At 37.9% G+C, this 21,237-nt stretch overlaps 1 non-coding gene across 1 annotated transcript; it reads left to right on the forward strand.

The window, feature by feature from the left end:
- Positions 1–14,923: 14,923 nt before the first annotated feature.
- LOC112731948 (small nucleolar RNA R71) lies at positions 14,924–15,031 on the forward strand. The gene has a single exon (XR_003167695.1). It is a non-coding gene; the product is annotated as a small nucleolar RNA R71 (small nucleolar RNA).
- The last annotated feature ends 6,206 nt before the right edge of the window (positions 15,032–21,237 follow it).

The following is a 21,237-nucleotide window of genomic DNA, read 5'->3' on the forward strand; positions in this document are numbered from 1 at the left end:
GGATTATCATTCGACCTATTCTTAAGAAAACACCGTACGAATTGTACAAAGGAAGAAAGCCAAATATTTCCCACCTTCACGTCTTTGGCTGTAAATGCTTTATTCTAAATAATGGAAAAGATAACTTAGGCAAATTTGATGCTAAGGCTGATGAAGGAATCTTCTTAGGCTACTCTTTAACTAGCAAAGCTTTTAGAGTATATAATAAACGCATCATGACTATGGAAGAAAGTATTCATGTCGCTTTTGATGAAACTAACCGTTGTTGTGCTAGAAAAGATTTTGATGAAAATGTAGAAAACTTTGATTCACTAAATTTGAATGGTGAAGACAAAGAAAAAGATTTAAATGAAGCCTTTACAAGCTCAACAAAGGATAGTGTTCAAGTTGAAGAAATTGAACCATCACAAGCACAAATAAATGCACTTCCAAAGGACTGGCGTACTTCAAAGGATCATCCTCTAGACAACGTCATTGGTGATGTTTCGAAAGGGGTAACAACTCGATCCACTTTTAGAAATTTATTTGCATATAGTGCTTTTGTTTCTCAAATTGAACCATCTACCATTGAGTCCGCAATTGATGATGAACATTGGGCTATGGCAATGCAAGAGGAGCTTAACCAATTCAAACGAAATGACGTTTGGGAATTGGTGCCTAAACCAAGTAATCAAACAATTGTAGGAACAAAATGGGTTTTTAGAAATAAACTCGATGAAAATGGTACAATTGTTAGAAACAAAGCTAGATTGGTAGCTAAAGGTTATAATCAAGAGGAAGGCATTGATTATGACGAAACTTATGCTCCCGTAGCTAGATTAGAAGCTATTAGGATGTTACTTGCTTTTGCATCCTCTTATAACTTCAAACTTTATCAAATGGATGTTAAGAGTGCCTTTCTTAATGGTTTCATTCAAGAAGAAGTATATGTTGAACAACCTCCCGGTTTTGAGGATTATGAAAATCCTAATCATGTTTTTAAACTCAAGAAAGCTCTTTATGGTCTTAAACAAGCTCCAAGAGCTTGGTATGAACGTTTGAGCAAGTTTTTAATAGAAAAGGGTTTTAGAAGAGGGAAGGTTGATACAACTTTATTTATCATGATTGAAAACAAAAATATCCTTTTGGTACAAGTTTACGTCGATGACATAATATTTGGTTCAACTAACGAATCACTTTGCAAGTTTTTCTCAAACCTCATGCAAAGTGAATTTGAAATGTCCATGATGGGCGAACTCAACTTCTTCCTTGGTCTTCAAATCAAACAAGGAAAAGAAGGAACTTTCGTTAGCCAAACCAAATATTGCAAGGAATTGCTCAAAAGATTTGGAATGGACAATGCTAAGGCAATGGACACACCAATGAGCACTACTTGCTACCTTGACAAAGATGAACAAGGTAAAAACATAGATGTAAAGAAGTATAGAGGCATGATAGGATCATTACTTTATCTAACGGCAAGTAGGCCAGATATCATGTTTAGTGTATGCATGTGTGCGAGATACCAAGCTAATCCTAAGGAATCTCACTTAAGTGCGGTGAAAAGGATTATGAAGTATCTCATAGGAACATTAAATGTTGGATTGTGGTATCCGAAAGGATCCACTTGTGATTTGATTGGTTATTCCGATTCTGATTTTGCCGGTTGCAAATTGGATAGGAAAAGCACTAGCGGCACTTGTCACTTGCTAGGAAACTCTCTTGTTTCATGGCATAGTAAGAAACAAGTAAGTGTAGCCTTGTCTACCGCCGAAGCCGAGTATGTAGCCACCGGTAGTTGTTGCGCCCAAATTTTATGGATGAAACAACAACTTGTGGACTATGGACTCATGCTTGATCACATTCCTATCAAATGTGATAATACTAGTGCAATAAATTTAACCAAGAATCCGGTTCAACATTCAAGAATCAAGCATATTGAGATTAGACATCACTTCATAAGAGACCATGTTGAAAAGGGTGATGTGGTTATTGAATTTGTCGAAACTAGTAAACAACTAGCGGACATCTTCACTAAACCTTTATGTAAAGAAAGTTTTTTTAACATCCGAAATGAACTTGGTATCTTGGATTCTAATCTAATATGATTTGTTTGAATTCATTGTATTTATATTGCTATTTTTGTATCTCTTACTAACTTAAGCATTGGAGATATCCAATTAGCCATTGTTTTGTAGGTTTATGAGTTGATGAAAGAGTGATTAATCTTGAGGTAGATTGAAGAATTTGAAGATTATAAACAATGGAGGATCAACAAATTGAAGTTTATAATGGTTTAAAGTGAGTATATACATGATGGAACTCAAAGGATTGAAGTAGAGCATGGTAGGCAACTTGAAGCACTTAATCGTCGTGTGTCTCGTGTAGATCATCGCACGGGTTGCTTGGATCGTCGTATTGATGACTTATATGAGCATTTCGGCATCCACCTACCGTATGAAGAGGATACTGATGATGATGAAGACCAAGATTGATTGTCTCCTCTTCATCAAGTCACTTTTTATTGCTTTATGTTTATTTGATTATATGAACTGTTAAACTAACTCCTAGTAAGCTAAGGATTTCTATTATGGTTTAAATACTTTGATATTTCCTTCATAATTTTGTTTAATGATTAATGCTTGTATGCTTATTTGGTGAATAACTCAAAATAGGATTGGTACCCCTATTTTAAGTTAATGTGCATGCTTTAATATATTTCACTTCTTTAGGGGGAATTATGCATGCTTGTTTTATATATAAAAAGAGGAAATCAAATTCTTTTTGAAAGGGGAAATATCTCATCCTTGAAATTAATAGAGAAATTCAACTTAAAAAAATTCATTATTTTATGCATGCTTCTATGACACATTTCAAACTCCTTTCTTTTTGATAATGTCAAAAGGGGGAAGAGAAGTTTGAGGATATTTGAAATTTTGAACTTTTGAAAAAGAAGAAGTTTGAGGATTTGAAAAGAAGAAATAAGTTTGCGAAACAATGTTTTCAAAAAGACTTCCGCTAAGCAAAAAACTTTGATATCTAAATCGTTTTCTTTGATAAACGCCCTTTAAGGGAAAAAATGCACATATTTAGGGGGAACTCCTGCAAAAAATTTTTTGTGAAGTCTTCTCCAAAGCTTTCTATAAAACAAAGTGCATTATTGTTGCTTTCAAAATCATTTATAAATGCATATCCTCAAAATTGGTTTGTCATTATCAAAAAGGGGGAAATTGTAAATCATGTTGCTTGTATGCGAAGTTTGTATTCGTAGGTTTTGATGAATGACAAACCAACAAACGACATGAAAGACAAACCAACAAATAACTTGAATGAACAAGCATGTTGAAAGATCAACCAACATTCAACGTTGAGGAATGAAGAGTTGAAAGCAACACAACAACAACAAGAAACTCAAGTCCACAACATTTGAAGACAAGTATAGTGTTTTAGGACTTAGGTAACTTCTTGTTAAGAACCAATTGCTAAATCTCTCAACACACACTCACAAAATGTTTTGATGCACATCTTGCAATTCGATGCTAGCCAAATGGTTTAAAAACTTGTTTTCAAAGATACAAAAGCATAGGAATTGACTCCAACAAAGTTTGAGATCAATCCCAAGTATTTTGAAGTGATTTTAAGCCATTCTTTAAGGTTTGCATCGATGCACACTCATCTTGCATCGATGCAAAGCATGCAACGACTTGTTGCATCGATGCAAAGATGTTTGCATCGATGCAACCTAGCTGAAAATTCAAATTTCAGCTTCAAAGACACATTTGCATCGATGCAAAGTGTTATGCATCGATGCAAATGATTCAAAAACATAAAAAACGGCTAGTTTTAACAAAACGGCTCCATCCCATTAACTCCCCAACGTTTCTAAAGTTTGGGAAGTCTATAAATAGATGGATTGAAGCCTTATTTCAGATACTTGAGTATTTCCAAACTATCTTGTTCATATTCTTTCATTCTACACATTTTTAAGGTGTTATAATACACAATTTGAGAGAGCAATATCAATTGGTTCAATAGTGCTAAACTTGTAATCATACACTCTTCTAGAGAGTACTCATTTCATCTCAACAATTCTTTGAGAATTGTTTTCTTGTAACACTTTGTAAATTGGAGTGTGATCTCCAAGGTTGAGTCAAGAGTTATAAACACTATAGTCGGTGAGGATACCAAAGAAGCATACTAAGTACTCAAGGCAAATCTTAGAGAAGGTATCTCTAAGTGGAGTGGGTTAGTATACGAGTGGTGATCATATACCGTGAGGTGTTAGAAACTAAGGACTCGGATTGTAAAAGGTTTTGCGCGAGCACCTTGAAGCTTGGCAATAGTGGAACTTCTCAATAGCGATTGAGAAAGAAAGTGGACGTAGGACAAGGATTGTGCCGAACCACTCTAAATAGCGTTTGCATCTCTCCAAACTCATCTCTTCCATATTATTGTCTTTTACCTTTGAGCAAATAAATTGTGATCGAAAAGTAGCTTCGTAAGTACTTAAGAAATAGCTTAAGTCCGATTGGTGAAAAGCTTGATCAATTTATTTGAGTTGGTGTCTATTGGAAAGTAAAAGCTCCTTATAAATGCTTAGCAATTGAGTTAAGCTCTTGGAAAAATACTAGTACAATAACACTTTTGTATATTGTCTTTAACTTTCGCAAAAAGATTCATTGTTGTTGCAATACTCAATTCACCCCCCTCTTGAGTAATTGTGCATAGGTTCTACAGGTGTATACCCCATGAGGAAAGGCAGGAAGTATTATGGCAGTGCCATGTATCTGCATATGGAGGTCACTTCAGTGGAGAAAGGACAGCAGCAAAAGTGCTTCAATCTGGATTTTACTGGCTAACAATGTTTAAGGATGCCAAGGAAATGGCGTCAAGGTGTGATGAATGCCAAAGAGCTGGTAATCAAACTAAGAGAAATGAGATGCCACAACAATTAATAGTAGAGTTGGAGCTATTTGATGTATGGGGGATTGATTTCATGGGACCCTTCCCAACCTCCTACTCTAATAGCTACATATTGGTGGCTGTTGATTATGTCTCAAGATGGGTAGAAGCCATAGCCACTGCAACAAATGAAAACAAGGTTGTGATAAGCTTCTTGAGAAGGAACATCTTCAGCAGATTTGGAGTGCCCAGAGCTCTCATTAGTGATGGAGGGACACACTTCTGCAACAAACAACTCGAGACACTCCTTCTCAGATATGGAGTAAAGCACAAAGTGGCAACTCCATACCACCCACAGACCAACGGGCAAGCTGAAATTTCCAACAGAGAGCTAAAAAGAATCTTTGAAAAAACTGTTGGAAGCTCAAGAAAGGATTGGTCTAAGAAGCTGGATGATGCACTATGGGCCTACAGGACAGCCTATAAGCCTCCTATTGGGATGTCTCCATACCAACTAGTATATAAGGCTTGTCACTTGCCAGTTGAACTCGAACATAGAGCATTTTGGGCTCTAAAAATGTTAAACTATGATGAGCAAGCTGCTGGAGAAAAGAGATTAATGCAACTCAATGAGCTGGAGGAGTTTAGGAATCAAGCATATGATAATGCAAAAATCTACAAAGAGAACACAAAAAGGTGGCATGACCAAAAGATAGCAAGAAGGGAGTTCACTGAAGGACAGAAGGTGTTACTCTATAACTCAAGACTCAAGTTCTTCCCTGGAAAACTGAAGTCTAGATGGTCAGGACCTTTCACTATACTCAAGGTATTTCCCTATGGTCATGTGGAGCTCATGGAGGACAAGACTCAGAGAACTTTTACTGTCAATGGCCATAGACTCAAACACTACTTGGAAGGCTCCTTAGAGGAGCAGGGAGTGAGCTACAAGCTCAGCTGAAGATGAATGAATGTCAAGCTAATGACAATAAAGAAGCGCTAGTTGGGAGGCACCCCAACACTTTATCCTTTTTGATTTAGTTACTTTTCTTAGAAGTAGTTTAAAAATTTGTTGCATTAGGTAGTTTACTTTTTCAGTCTTCCATTTATCTTACATTACCATATTATGATTAGTTTACAATTGCATATTAGAAAGTTGATTTTAGCTTTTGTAGCTAGATTTTCTTTATATTTTTTCCCAGAATTGCAGCTAGATGAAGGCATAGATCATGATGAGTGAATGGGCTGAGGACTAGCTAAATTGCTAAGTTTGGTGTGGCCTCTCACTCACTTAATCTAGGCTTACAGACAATTTATATCTTGATTTGAAGAGTAAGCCCAAGGATTAAGTTTGCTGTGGCCACCACCAAGAATCATCTAGTAGCCCAAGTCACCCAGTTTGAAAGCACTTAATGCTTTGGGTAAGAACATGAATGTGGTTTAATGAGTTCAGAGGAATTGGGATCAAAAGAAAATGAAAAGATTGATGTTATTCCACTCTTATGAACACATTAAATACACCATAATGAAACCAATTTACTAAGATGCCAAAGAATTAAGTTTGGTGTTCCAAGGGACACCCATCAGTTGCAATCCAATTCACTCTTGATGAGGAATATAAAAGGGTTCTTTTGTCATTACTAATGGGTTCAATTTCATTTCAGGAGAGAAGATGGGGCCCACATGGTAAATAACTCACAAAGCAAGGAAGTCATAGTGTACTTACACTTTGGAACTCAACACATGCAGAAGACACAGTGAGAAAAGAGTTGGCGCCTCTTCCCACACTAGACGCCACTCCCCAAGTGGGAAAACATTTAACCCTTTTTATTTCCCACCCTTTCCACCACAACATTCACCCATTATAAAAGCCTCACTTCACCATCTCCTATTCAACTTCAATAACCCCAATCACACACGAAGAGCATACAGCCCTCACCTTCCTTTCTCTGTTCATCTTTTACCATATCTTTCCATACTTTCTTTCTTTCTTTTTTTTTTTTGATTGGGACAATCAAGTCCTAAGTTTGGTGTTGGAGCAAAACCTTATTTTGCTTGCTCTTTCTTGCAACCCCCATTTTACTCTCAAACACACTCTCTCAACCTCATGGCACCACCAAAAAGCTCAGCCTCAAAGAAAAGAAAAGTCAAGGAACCGACCTCTGGATCCTCAAATTCTTTCAATGACTACAAGTTCCTCTCCACATTCAACCAAAATCAATTCTATGGTTAGGTGAGTAAGAGGGAAATTATTCCAGAAGTTGGGTTCCAATTAGGGAGGAACGAGCACATTGAGATCAACATTGAGATCAACAATAGAGGTTGGTCACTTCTATGCAACCCACCAAGAATAGTGGTAGAGAGCTTGGTGAGGGAATTCTATGCCAACGCAGTGCCTCAACCAGGGCAACACTATGGCTACATTAGCTATGTAAGGGGAAGTCCATTGACTACGGTCCCTCTAGCATAGAAAGAATGCTAATGGTGAAGAGGACAAGCTCCACTCGGAGCTATGAAGAAAGAATGAAGCAGCAAGACCCTGGGTTTGATGAGATCCTGAATGAGATTTGTGTGATGCATGTGCGTTGGATCAATGACAAGGACGGGATACCCAATCAATTGAGGAGAAGAGATTTGAGCTCCCAAGCTAGAGGGTGACTAGAATTTGTGAGGAGGTCCCTAATTCCCACATCCAACACTTCAGAGGTGACCACGGAGAGAGCTGTACTCATCTACAGTATCATGAAAGGAGAGAACATCAATGTGGGGGAGATGATTGCCAATAACATCAACAAAGTGCTAAAAAGCACCAATGACAACACAAGGTTGGCATTCCCCAGCATTATACAGAGGCTATGTGATGAGGCTGGAGTTGAATAGATCATTGATGAAGTGCTTGTGAAGCAAGACAAGTTCATAACTGCCAAAAAGATGGCCAAGGTGGTGGCTGTTCACCCACTCCACAGGGCCAGAGAACGAAGAGCTCATGCCCATGAACCATAACAACAACAAGAAGAAGAGGAGGCAGAAGAACAACCTCAATTCCTGGCACTTCAACCACCACCATAATACCAATATCAGCAATTTCCAGAGGGATTCAACTGGGAGCAATTGCAAGGAGATGTACACCAAATGAAGGGAGATCTACACCACTTGAGGGAAGATGTCAATCAACTCAAGGAAACTCAACAACAACAATGGAGCCAAGTCAACCAAAACATTCAACAACTCCAAGAGGGTTTTGAGGATCTCAAGGAGCAGCAAGATCAAATTAACTGGGGAGAAATGCAAGGCAGTTAAGGAATGATTCTGAGACGGCAATTACAACAAATGGAGAGTGGTGTGCAAAATCGTGATCATTCCTTCCTTAGTAACGGTGCTAAAAACTCAATACGCACGTTCATGATCTTAATTCTATTTCACAACTTCGTACAACTAACCAGCAAGTGCACTGGGTCGTCCAAGTAATAAACCTTACGTGAGTAAGGGTCGATCCCACGGAGATTGTCGGCTTGAAGCAAGCTATGGTCACCTTGTAAATCTCAGTAAGGCGGATTCAACTAATTTTATGAATTGATAAGTAAAAGATAAATAAAATATAAAATAGGATAGTGGTACTTATGTAATTCATTGGTGAGAATTTCAGATAAGCGTATAGAGATGCTTTTGTCCCTCTGAACCTCTGCTTTCCTGCTATCTTCATCCAATCCTTCCTACTCCTTTCCATGGCAAGCTGTATGTTAGGCATCACCATTGTTAATGGCCACCTGTCCTCTCAGTGAAAATGGTCCAATGCGCTGTCACTGCATGGCTAATCATCTGTCGGTTCTCGATCATACTGGAATAGGATCCATTGATCCTTTTGCGTCTGTCACTACGCCCAGTACTTGCGAGTTTGAAGCTCGTCACAGTCATTCAATCCCTGAATCCTACTTGGAATACCACAGACAAGGTTTAGACTTTCCGGAATCTCAAGAATGGCCGTCCATGGGTTCTAACTTATACCACGAAGACACTAATAACTCGGACTCGGTCCCCTGTATTAGATATCCAAGAGATATCCATTCAATCTAAGGTAGAACGGAAGTGGTTGTCAGGCACGCGTTCATAAGTTGAGAATGATGATGACTGTCACGATCATCACATCCATCTTATTAAAGTGCGAATGAATACCTTAGAAGCGGAATAAGTTGAATTGAATAGAAAAATAGTAGTACTTTGCATTAATCTTTGAGGAACAGCAGAGCTCCACACCTTAATCTATGGTGTGTAGAAACTCTGCCGTTGAAAATACATAAGTGATGAAGGTTCAGGCATGGCTGAATGGCCAGCCCTCACATATGTCTAAGATAGCATAAAACTAATCAAAGATAATCCGAAGATGTAAATACAATAGTAAAAAGTCCTATTTATACTAAACTAGTTACTAGGGTTTACAGAAAAGAGTAAATGATGCAGAAATCCACTTCTGGGGCCCACTTGGCGTGTGCTTGGGCTGAGCATTGAGCTTTACACGTGTAGAGGTCTTCCTTGGAGTTGAACGCCAGTTTGTAACCTGTTTCTGGCGTTTAACTCCACTTTGCAACCTGTTTCTAGCGTTTGACTCCAGAATGCAGCATGGAACTACGTCATCTATCCTTAATCAAAGTATGGACTATTATATATTGTTGGAAAGCCCTGGATATCTAATTTACAACGCAATTGAGAGCGCGCCATTTGGATTTTTGTAGCTCCAGAAAATCCACTTTGAGTGCAGGGAGGTCAGAATCCAACAGCATCTGCAGTCCTTCTTTAACCTCTGAATCTGATTTTTGCTCAAGTCCCTCAATTTCAGCCAAAAATTACCTGAAATCACAGAAAAACACACAAACTCATAGTAAAGTCCAGAAATGTGATTTTTAATTAAAAACTAATAAAAATATACTAAAAACTAACTAAATCATACTGAAAACTATGTAAAAACAACGCTAAAAAGTGTATAAATTATCCGCTCATCACAACACCAAACTTAAATTGTTGCTTGTCCCCAAGCAACTGAAAATCAAATAGGATAAAAAGAAGAGAATATACTATAAATTCCAAAATATCAATGAAACTTAGTTCCAATCAGATGAGCGGGACTTGTAACTTTTTGCCTCTTGAATAGTTTTGGCATCTCACTTTATCCATTAAGGTTCAGAATGATTGGCATCTATAGGAACTCAGAGTTCAAATAGTGTTATTGATTCTCCTAGTTTAGTATGTTGATTCTTGAACACAGCTACTTTATGAGTCTTGGCCGTGGCCCTAAGCACTTTGTTTTCCAGTATTACCACCAGATACATAAATGCCACAGACACATAACTAGGTGAATCTTTTCAGATTGTGACTCAGCTTTGCTAAAGTCCCCAATTAGAGGTGTCCAGGGTTCTTAAGTACACTCTTTTTTTTGCTTTGGACCTTGACTTTAACCGCTCAGTCTCAAGTTTTCACTTAACACCTTCACGCCACAAGCACATGGTTAGGGACAACTTGGTTTAGCCGCTTAGGCCAGGATTTTATTCCTTTAGGCCCTCCTATCCACTGATGCTTAAAGCCTTGGATCCTTTTTATTTACCCTTGCCTTTTGGTTTTAAGGGCTATTGGATTTTTGCTCTTGCCTTTTGGTTTAAAGAGCTTTTGGCTTTTTCTGCTTGCTTTTTCTTTTTCTTTCTTTTTTTTTTGCTATTTTTCTTTTCTCTTTATTTTTTCTGCAAGCTTTTGTATTCACTGCTTTTTCTTGCTTCAAGAATCATTTTTATGATTTTTCAGATTATCAAATAACATTTCTCCTTTTTCCTTATTCTTCAAGAGCCAACATATTTAACATTCATAAACATCAACTTCAAAAGACATATGCACTGTTCAAGCATACATTCAGAAAACAAAAAGTGTTGCCACCACATCAAAATAATTAAACTAGTTTCAAGGATGAATTCGAAACCATGTACTTCTTGTTCTTTTGTAATTAAAACATTTTTCATTCAAGAGAGGTGATGTATTCATATTCATAACTTTAAGGCATAGAAACTTAGACACTAATGATCATGTAATAAGACACAAATATAAATAAACATAAAGCATGGAAACCGAAAAACAGGAAAATAAATAAACAAGGAGATTAAGGAATGAGTCCACCTTAGTGAGGGTGGCGTCTTCCTCTTCTTGAAGAACCAATGGTGCTCTTGAGCTCCTCTATGTCTCTCCCTTGTCTTTCTTGCTCCTCCCTCATAGCTCTTTGATCTTCTCTAATTTCATGGAGGATGATGGAGTGCTCTTGGTGCTCCACCCTTAGTTGTCCCATATTGGAACTTAATTCTCCTAGGGAAGTGTTGATTTGTTCCCAATAATTCTGTGGAGGAAAGTGCATCCCTTGAGGCATCTCAGGGATTTCATGGTGAGGAATCTCCTCATGCTCATGTTGAGGTCCATGATCTCTTGTTTGCTCCATCCTTTTCCTAGTGATGGGCTTATCCTCTTCAATGAGGATATCTCCCTCTATGTCAATTCCAGCTGAATTGTAGAGGTGGCATATGAGGTGAGGAAAGGCTAACCTTACCCAAGTGGAGGACTTGTCAGCTACCTTGTAAAGTTCTTGAGGTATAATCTCATGAACTTCCACCTCTTCTCCAATCATGATACTATGGATCATGATGGTCCGGTCTATAGTAACTTCAGACCGGTTACTAGTAGAAATGATTGAGCGTTGAATGAACTCTAGCCATCCCCTAGCCACTGGTTTGAGGTCATGCCTTCTTAGTTGAACCGGCTTGCCTCTTGAGTTAATTTTCCATTGAGCTCCTTCCTCACATATATCTATGAGGACTTGGTCCAACCTTTGATCAAAGTTGACCCTTCTTGTGTAGGGGCGTGTATTTTCTTCTATCATTGGCAAGTTGAACGCCAGCCTTACATTTTCCGGACTGAAATCTAAGTATTTTCCCCGAACCATAGTAAGCCAATGCTTTGGATTTGGGTTCACACTTTGATCATGGTTCCTTGTGATCCACGCGTCTGCATAGAACTCTTGAACCATTAGGATCCCGACTTGTTGAATGGGGTTGGTGAGAACTTCCCAACCTCTTCTTTGGATTTCAAGACGGATCTCCGGATACTCATTCTTTTTGAGTTTGAAAGGAACCTCAGGGATTACTTTCTTCTTGGCCACAACTTCATAGAAGTGGTCTTGATGGACCTTAGAGATGAATCTCTCCATCTCCCATGACTAAAAGGTGGAAGCAATTGCCTTCCCTTTTCTCTTTCTAGAGGTTTCTCTGGTCTTAGGTGCCATAAATGGTTATGGAAAAACAAAAAGCAATGCTTTTACCACACCAAACTTAAAATGTTTGCTCGTCCCCGAGCAAAAAAAGAAAGAAAGAAGTAGAAAAAGAAGAGAAATGGAGGAGAGGGAGAGAGAGTAGGTTTCGGCCAAGTGGAAAAAGATAGGGTTTTGTTGTGTGAAAATGAAGAGGGAGTGAGGGGTTTATATAGGAGTGGGGAGGGGTTTAGGGTTCGGCCATTTAGGGTTGGGTTTGGGAGGGAAATTATTTTGAATTTAAAGGTAGGTGGGGTTTTTGGGGAAGAGAGGATGGATGTGATTGGTGAAGAGGTGATGGGGAAGAGTGATTGAGTTGATTGGTGAGGGGGTATTTGGGAAAGAGAGTTATGGAAAGGTGTGAAGAAGAGAGAAGAAGTAGGTGGGGATCTTGTGGGGTCCACAGATCCTGAGGGAATCCTGTGGGGTCCACAGATCCAGAGGTGTTTGAGGATTTCTCATTCCTGCACCTTTTAGACGTGTAAAACGCCCCATATATGCAATCCTGGTGTTTAACACCAGACTGCAGCATGTTTCTGGCGTTAAACGCCACTTCCTTGCTTGTTTTGGGCGTTCAACGCCAGTCTATAGCATGTTTTTGGCGTTGAACGCCAGTATGGTGCATGTTTCTGGCGTTAAACGCCAGTCTAATGCTTGTTTCTTGCATTTAATGCCAGCTTTCCTCTGGGTGCAATCCTGGCATTTAAACGCCAGACTGCAGCTTGTTTCTGGCATTTAACGCCAGTTTCATGCTCTGTTCTGGCGTTAAACGCCAGCCAGATGCTCCTTACTGGCGTTTAAATGCCAGTAAGCCCTTCCTCCAGGGTGTGCTGTTTTCAATGCTGTTTTTCATTCTGTTTTCAATTTTTCAGTAGTTTTTGTGACTCTACATGATCATCAACCTAATAAAACATGAAATAACAAAGAGAAAATAAAATAAAAATGATTAAATAACATTGGGTTGCCTCCCAATAAGCGCTTCTTTAATGTCAATAGCTTAACAGTGAGCTCTCATGGAGCCTCACAGATAATCAGAGCAAGGTTGGGACCTCCTAAAACTAAACTTAGAGTTTGGTTGTGGGGTTCAACACCAAACTTAGAGTTTGGTTGTGGCCTCCCAACACCAAACTTAGAGTTTGACTGTGGGGGCTTTTGTTGATTCTGTAGTGAGAGACGCTTTTCATGCTTCCTTTCCATGGTTACAGAAGGAGATCCTTGAGTTTGAAACACAAATTTGTCCTCATTTAGTTCAAGGACCAACTCTCCACTGTCCACATCAATCACAGCTCTTGTTGTGGCTAGGAAGGGTCTTCCAAGGATGATGGATTTATCCTCATCCTTTCCAGTGTCTAGGATTATGAAATCAGCAGGGATGTAAAGGCCTTCAACCTTTACTAACACGTCCTCTACTAGTCCATAAGCCTGTTTTCTTGAGTTCTCTGCCATCTCTAATGAGATTCTAGCAGCTTTCACCTCAAAGATTCCCAGTTTCTCCATTACAGAGAGTGGCATGAGGTTTATTCCTGACCCAAGGTCACATAGAGCCTTCTCAAAGGTCATGGTGCCTATGGTACAAGGTATTAAGAACTTTCCAGGATCATGTTTCTTTTGAGGCAATCTCAATTGATCCAGATCACTTAGTTCATTGATGAACAAGGGAGGTTCATCTTCCCAAGTCTCATTACCAAATAATTTGGCATTCAGCTTCATGATTGCACCAAGGTACTTGGCAACTTGCTCTTCAGTAACATCTTCATTCTCTTCAGAAGAAGAATACTCATCAGAGCTCATGAATGGTATAAGGAGGTTCAATGGAATCCCTATGGTCTCTAGATGAGCCTCAGATTCCTTTGGTTCCTCAGAAGGAAACTCCTTGTTGATCATTGGACATCCCAGGAGGTCTTCCTCACTGGGATTCACGTCCTCTCCCTCCCTTGTAGGTTCGGTCATGATGGTCAATCCAATGGCCTTGCACTTTCCTTTTGGGTTTTCTTCTGTATTGCTTGGGAGAGTACTAGGAGGGGTTTCAGTGACCCTTTTACTCAGCTGGCCCACTTGTGCTTCCGAATTTCTAATGGAAGACCTTGTTTCATTCATGAAACTTAGAGTGGCCTTAGATAGATCAGAGACTATGTTTGCCAAGCTAGATAGGGTCTGCTCAGAACTCTCTGTCTTTTGCTGAGTGGATGATGGAAAAGGCTTGCTATTGCTAAACCTGTTTCTTCCACCATTATTAAAGCCTTGTTGAGGCTTTAGTTGATCCTTCCATGAGAGATTTGGGTGATTTCTCCATGAGAGATTATAGGTGTTTCCATAGGGTTCACCCATGTAATTCACCTCTGCTGTTGCAGGGTTCTCAGGATCATAAGCTTCTTCCTCAAAAGATGCCTCTTGAGTACTGTTGGATGCAGCTTGCATTCCATTCAGACTCTGAGAAATCATATTGACTTGCTGAGTCAATATTTTGTTCTGAGCCAATATGGCATTCAAAGTATCAATTTCAAGAACTCCCTTTCTCATAGGCGTCCCATTATTCACAAGATTCCTTTTAGAAGTGTACATAAACTGGTTATTTGCAACCATGTCAATGAGTTCTTGAGCTTCTGCAGGCGTTTTCTTTAGGTGAATGGATCCACCTGCAGAATGGTCTAGTGACATCTTTGATAGCTCAGACAGACCATCATAGAATATATCCAGGATGGTCCATTCTGAAAGCATGTCAGAAGGACACCTTTTGGTCAGTTCCTTGTATCTCTCCCAAGCTTCATAGAGGGATTCACCTTCTTTCTGTCTGAAGGTTTGAACATCCACTCTAAGCTTACTAAGCTTTTGAGGAGGAAAGAACTTGGCTAAGAAAGCCATGACCAGCTTATTCCAAGAGTTCAGGCTATCTTTAGGTTGAGAGTCCAACCATACTCTAGCTCTGTCTCTTACAGCAAACGGGAAAAGCATAAGCCTGTAGACCTCGGGGTCAACCCCATTGATCTTAACAGTATCACAGATCTGCAAGAATTCAGTCAAGAACTGAAAAGGATCTTCAGATGGAAGTCCATGAAACTTGCAGTTCTGTTGCATCAGAGAAACTAATTGAGGTTTAAGCTCAAAATTGTTTGCTCCAATGGCAGGGATTGAGATGCTTCTTCCATGTACATTGGAATTAGGTGCAGTAAAGTCACCAAGCATCCTCCTTGCATTGTTATTATTTTCGGCCATATCTTTTTCTTTTTCGAAAATTTCTGTCAGATTTTCTCCAGAGAGTTGTGATATAGCTTCCCTTAGCTTCCTCTTCAGAGTCCTTTCAGGTTCAGGATCAGCTTCAACAAGAATGTTCTTATCCTTGTTCCTGCTCATATGAACAAGAAGAAAACAGAAAAGAAAATATATAATCCTCTATGTCACAGTATAGAGATTCCTTTATGTTAGTAGAAGAAGAAAGGGAATAAGAGTGAAGAAGAATGGATAATCCAAACACAAGGGTGAGGATAGGAGCAGAGATATGAGATGAAGAGAAGTGTTAGTGGTAATTAAATAAATAGAAGAAAATGAGAGAGAGAAGTTTTCGAAAATTTAACAAAATAAAATAAAAATATTTTAAGTTTAAATTTAAAATTCAAAAATTAAAACTGAAATTAAATTAAATTAAAATTAAAATAATTAGTTAATTAAAAGAAAGAATTTTGAAAAACAGGGAAGGGATTTTCAAAAATTAGAAGGAGAGAGAGTTAGTTAGGTAGTTTTGAAAAAGATATGATTGAAACAAAAAAGATATGATTGATTGAAAAAGAATTGAAAATCAAATTAAAAAGATAAGAGGTTAGGGGAGAAGTTAGAAAGAATTTTGAAATTGATTTTGAAAAAGATATGATTGAAATTGAAAAAGATATGATTGAAATTTAATTTGAAAAAGATTTAGAGAGGAAATTAAAAAAAAAAGATTTGATTTTAAAACTTAAAGTTGATTACTTGACTAACAAGAAACTAAAAGATATGATTTTAAATTTTAAAGATTGAACTTTCTTAATAGGCAAGTAACAACTTTGAAAAATTTTGAATCAAAACATTAAATGATAATAAAATTTTCGAAAATTAAGAAATAAAATAAGAAAAAGATTTTGAAAATTAATTTGAATATTTTCGAAAAAATGAAAAAGATTTTGAAAAATTTTTAAAAAGGAATTCGAAAATATGAAAAGAAATTGAAAAAGATTTGATTTTGAAAAGGATTTTGAAAAAGATAAGATTTTTAAATTGAAAATTTGATTTGACTCATAAAAACAACTAGATTTTAAAAAATTTTGAAAAAGTCAATCCAAATTTTCGAAAATTTATGAGAGAAAAAGGGAAAATATTTTTTTGATTTTTGAATTTTTAATGATGAAAGAGAAAAACAACCCAAAGACTCAATGAATGAAAATTTTGGATCAAAACATGTGATGCATGCAAGAACACTATGAATGTCAAGATGAACACCAAGAACACTTTGAATGCAAAGATGAACACCAAGAACTTATTTTTGAAAAATTTTCAAGAAAAAAAAACATGCAAGACACCAAACTAAATTTTTTTTAATATTTAGACACTAAGAATTCAAGAATGCATATAAAAAACAAGAAAAGACACAAAACAAGAAAATATGAAGATCAAACAAGAAGACTGGGCAAGAACAACTTGAAGATCATGAAGAATGCAATGCATGAAATTTTCGAAAATAATTTTTAGAAAATTAAAAAGATGCAATTGACACCAAACTTAAAACTTGACTCTAGACTCAAACAAGAAATATCAAATTATTTTTGATTTTATGATTTTGTTAATTTTTTTTGTTTTTTTTTTTTCGAAAATTATTTTGGGAAAAACGAAAAAGAAGAAATATTTTTTTGTATTTTTCAAAAATAAGAAATAAAAAGCTTAAAATTAAAATAAAATTACCTAATCTGAGCAACAAGATGAACCATCAGTTGTCCAAACTCGAACAATCCCTGGCAACGGCGCCAAAAACTTGGTGTGCGAAATCGTGATCATTCCTTCCTTAGTAACGGCGCTAAAAACTCAATACGCACGTTCATGATCTTAATTCTGTTTCACAACTTCGTACAACTAACCAGCAAGTGCACTGGGTCATCCAAGTAATAAACCTTACGTGAGTAAGGGTCGATCCCACGGAGATTGTCGGCTTGAAGCAAGCTATGGTCACCTTGTAAATCTCAGTCAGGCGGATTCAACTGATTTATGAATTGATAAGTAAAAGATAAATAAAATATAAAATAGGATAGTGGTACTTATGTAATTCATTCGTGAGAATTTCAGATAAGCGTATAGAGATGCTTTCGTCCCTCTGAACTTCTGCTTTCCTGCTGTCTTCATCCAATCCTTCCTACTCCTTTCCATGGCAAGCTGTATGTTAGGCATCACCGTTGTTAATGGCCACCTATCCTCTCAGTGAAAATGGTCCAATGCGCTGTCACTGCACGGCTAATCATCTGTCAGTTCTCGATCATACTGGAATAGGATCCATTGATCCTTTTGCGTCTGTCACTACGCCCAACACTCGCGAGTTTGAAGCTCGTCACAGTCATTCAATCCCTGAATCCTACTTGGAATACCACAGACAAGGTTTAGACTTTTCGGATTCTCAAGAATGGCCGTCCATGGGTTCTAACTTATACCACGAAGACACTAATAACTCGGACTCGGTCCCCTGTATTAGATATCCAAGAGATATCCATTCAATCTAAGGTAGAACGGAAGTGGTTGTCAGGCACGTGTTCATAAGTTAAAAATGATGATGACTATCACGATCATCACATCCATCATATTGAAGTGCGAATGAATATCTTAGAAGCGGAATAAGTTGAATTGAATAGAAAAATAGTAGTACTTTGCATTAATCTTTGAGGAACAGCAGAGCTCCACACCTTAATCTATGGTGTGTAGAAACTCTACCGTTGAAAATACATAAGTGATGAAGGTTCAGGCATGACCGAATGGCCAGCTCTCACATATGTCTAAGATAGCATAAAACTAATCAAAGATGATCCGAATATGTAAATACAATAGTAAAAAGTCCTACTATACTACACTAGTTACTAGGGTTTACAGAAAAGAGTAAATAATGCAAAAATCCACTTCTGGGGCCCACTTGGTGTGTGCTTGGGCTAAGCATTGAGCTTTACACATGTAGAGGTCTTCCTTGGAGTTGAACGCCAGTTTGTAACCTGTTTCTGGCGTTTAACTCCACTTTGCAACCTGTTTCTAGCGTTTGACTCCAGAATGTAGCATGGAACTAGCGTTCAACGCCAGTTTACGTCATCTATCCTTAATCAAAGTATGGACTATTATATATTGCTGGAAAGCCCTGAATGTCTAATTTCCAACACAATTGAGAGCGTGCCATTTAGAATTCTGTAGCTCCAGAAAATCTACTTTGAGTGCAGGGAGGTCAAAATCCAACAGCATCTGTAGTCCTTCTTTAACCTCTGAATCTGATTTTTGCTCAAGTCCCTCAATTTCAGCCAGAAATTATCTGAAATCACAGAAAAACACACAAACTCATAGTAAAGTCCAGAAATGTGATTTTTAATTAAAAACTAATAAAAATATACTAAAAACTAACTAAATCATACTGAAAACTATGTAAAAATAATGCCAAAAAGTGTATAAATTATCCGCTCATCAGAGAGCTTTGTTGAATTCTGACACCTTTATGAAGCAAGAACTGTAGCCAGAGGGGAATATGATTGCTATGCGCAAACAAAGTGAGCTACCTATGCAATGCAGTAGCTAACATGAACCCCAACTACCCCACCTATATGCAGAAATTAGAGGAACTTAGCTCAAGGCAAGAGGAAATAGCATACCAACACAAGGAGAATGTGAAATCCTACATGAGGGGGCTAGGATTTTGGAAGCCCAAGGACACCAAAGCACAAGAAGGTTCCTCCAAGCCAGATGAAGGTGGCTCCTCCCCCTCCAAGAAGAAGCACAAAGGGAAGGGGCCAATGAACTAAAGATGAAGCTGCTCAAGGTTGTTGAGTCCCATGGTTGACACTTTCCAACTTCTGAAATCTTGTTTAAGTTTTTGCATTATTTACTTTTTGAATAAATATTCATGCTAGGATAGTTTATGCTTTATGCATAGTTTTAATTCCTGTTTAAAGTCTTTATGAGTTTTTTTTTTCAAGAAAGAAAATGTCATGTATTTCAAGTCTTCATTTCAACATAAATAAAAGTAGAGTTTATCCCCATAAGAGTCACTGTGAGTTGTGCAAAAACAATGAGAGAGACCAAGGCCAAGATTGATTATCAAACAAACTAAGAAATAAGAAACTAAGTGTAGAACCTTGGATGAACTAAAAAGAAAAAGAGTCATGGAAGAGCAACTAGTCCTAGAAGGTATAACCAGGGAAGGCCAAAGGGTGTTCCTTGAATATCCATAGAACCAAGAGGTAGTAAGCAATAAAGACCCAAGGCTCTGAGCATCAACTACTGGGATAGAAAAAGAAACATTAAAAAAAAGCTAAAAAAAAGAATTAAAGATCTTAGTAGATGCTTATGGTTAAGATGTGTCAAGAAGAGACCTGGGCAAGTAAATTCTTAGGGGTGTCTCAACACCTAGTACCCTAAAACCAACTAGTTTGGGAGTGCTAATTGAAAGCTTAAATAAAGGGTTATCTTGAGACAAAACACTTAGAGTCGTGGTCAAAAAAGAAAAACAACCCTTACTACTTCAAGGTGACAATCAATAGAAAGGACCCCTAAGGCCTATACCTGAAAGAACCCTCAAGGATCCAAGAGCTTCCCATGACATTAAAACATTCATACATGTGTTGAACACTTAGTCTTACTCTTAGTTGTATTGCAATCACTTAAAGCCAAGGCCTCAAGTTATAAAGGTTTACTCACATTGATTTGCTTGGGACAAGCAAAACTTAAGTTTGGTGTTGTGATGACTTGCATCATCTACCCTTCTTTCTTACATAAAGAAGACCATAAAAGAGCATAAATCTCATTTGATCAGTACAATAAAAAATGCAGAATGCAGTGATTAATAAGAATGTTATGCATGATTCCAGGTTTAATAAATTAAAATGAAAAAGGAAAAATGAAAGCAATTAACAAGAAATAAATTGAAAAAGAAGTGACCATACCCTGGTGGGTTGTCTCCCACCTAGCACTTTTAGTTAAAGTCCTTAAGTTGGACATTGGAGGAGTATCTTGTTATGGTGGCTTATGTTTAAATTCGTCCAAAAATCTCCACCAGTGCTTGGAATGCCAATAGCCTCCGGGGTCCCAAACTAAGCACGCAAAGCTTCCGAACAACTTTAAATATATTGTTAGGCTCCCGGGATGACAATGTCAGAATAAACTCCAGGATTCCAAGCCTTGCTTTTAAATCCGCCTCCGTCTTGATCTACATGTCTCCATTCGGGCGGGTTAAAAAGTAGAATCTCACCTTGGTGACCAAACGTTTTCCGTGATCCATGTGATTGAGCGTGATACCAATCCATGTACTTTGAAGTGAAGCGTGGAACCTTATTGAACCTTGTGCACCAGCTCTGAGTACGAGCCATTTCCCTCTTACTCTTAAAGCCGTAGAGAGCTCTAAGCTGGCCATCTGTTTCAAGTACACATATTCAAGTGAATAAGTAAAGTTATAAGTTAAGGATTGTACCCACTTGAAGCTTGTATTAGGTGGTAATGGCCTTGGGATAGGTGTTTTTGGTGGTTCTGCAAGTTTCGGTTCCTTGTGCTCTTCTGTGAATTCTTCCACTTCCTTGCAAAGGTCTTCAATTGTATCTGTGTCCTGGTCAAAGTCTTCTATGTCTTCCTCATCACTTGAGTCATAGATTGGAGGTTGAGAGAAATCTACCTCCGCATCATCTTCATATTCACTTGGGGAAAATTCTTCGTTCTCAGAGAATTCACTTGCGGACGCAAGTTCATCAGTAGGAGAACTAGACTTGTGACAATCATCATCAAGGAAATTTGCTCCTTGGATTATTCCGTCTGATTCTTCGTAAACGACT

The sequence above is a fragment of the Arachis hypogaea genome, chromosome 12, assembly GCF_003086295.3.
Source record: "Arachis hypogaea cultivar Tifrunner chromosome 12, arahy.Tifrunner.gnm2.J5K5, whole genome shotgun sequence".
Taxonomy (NCBI): Eukaryota; Viridiplantae; Streptophyta; class Magnoliopsida; order Fabales; family Fabaceae; genus Arachis; species Arachis hypogaea.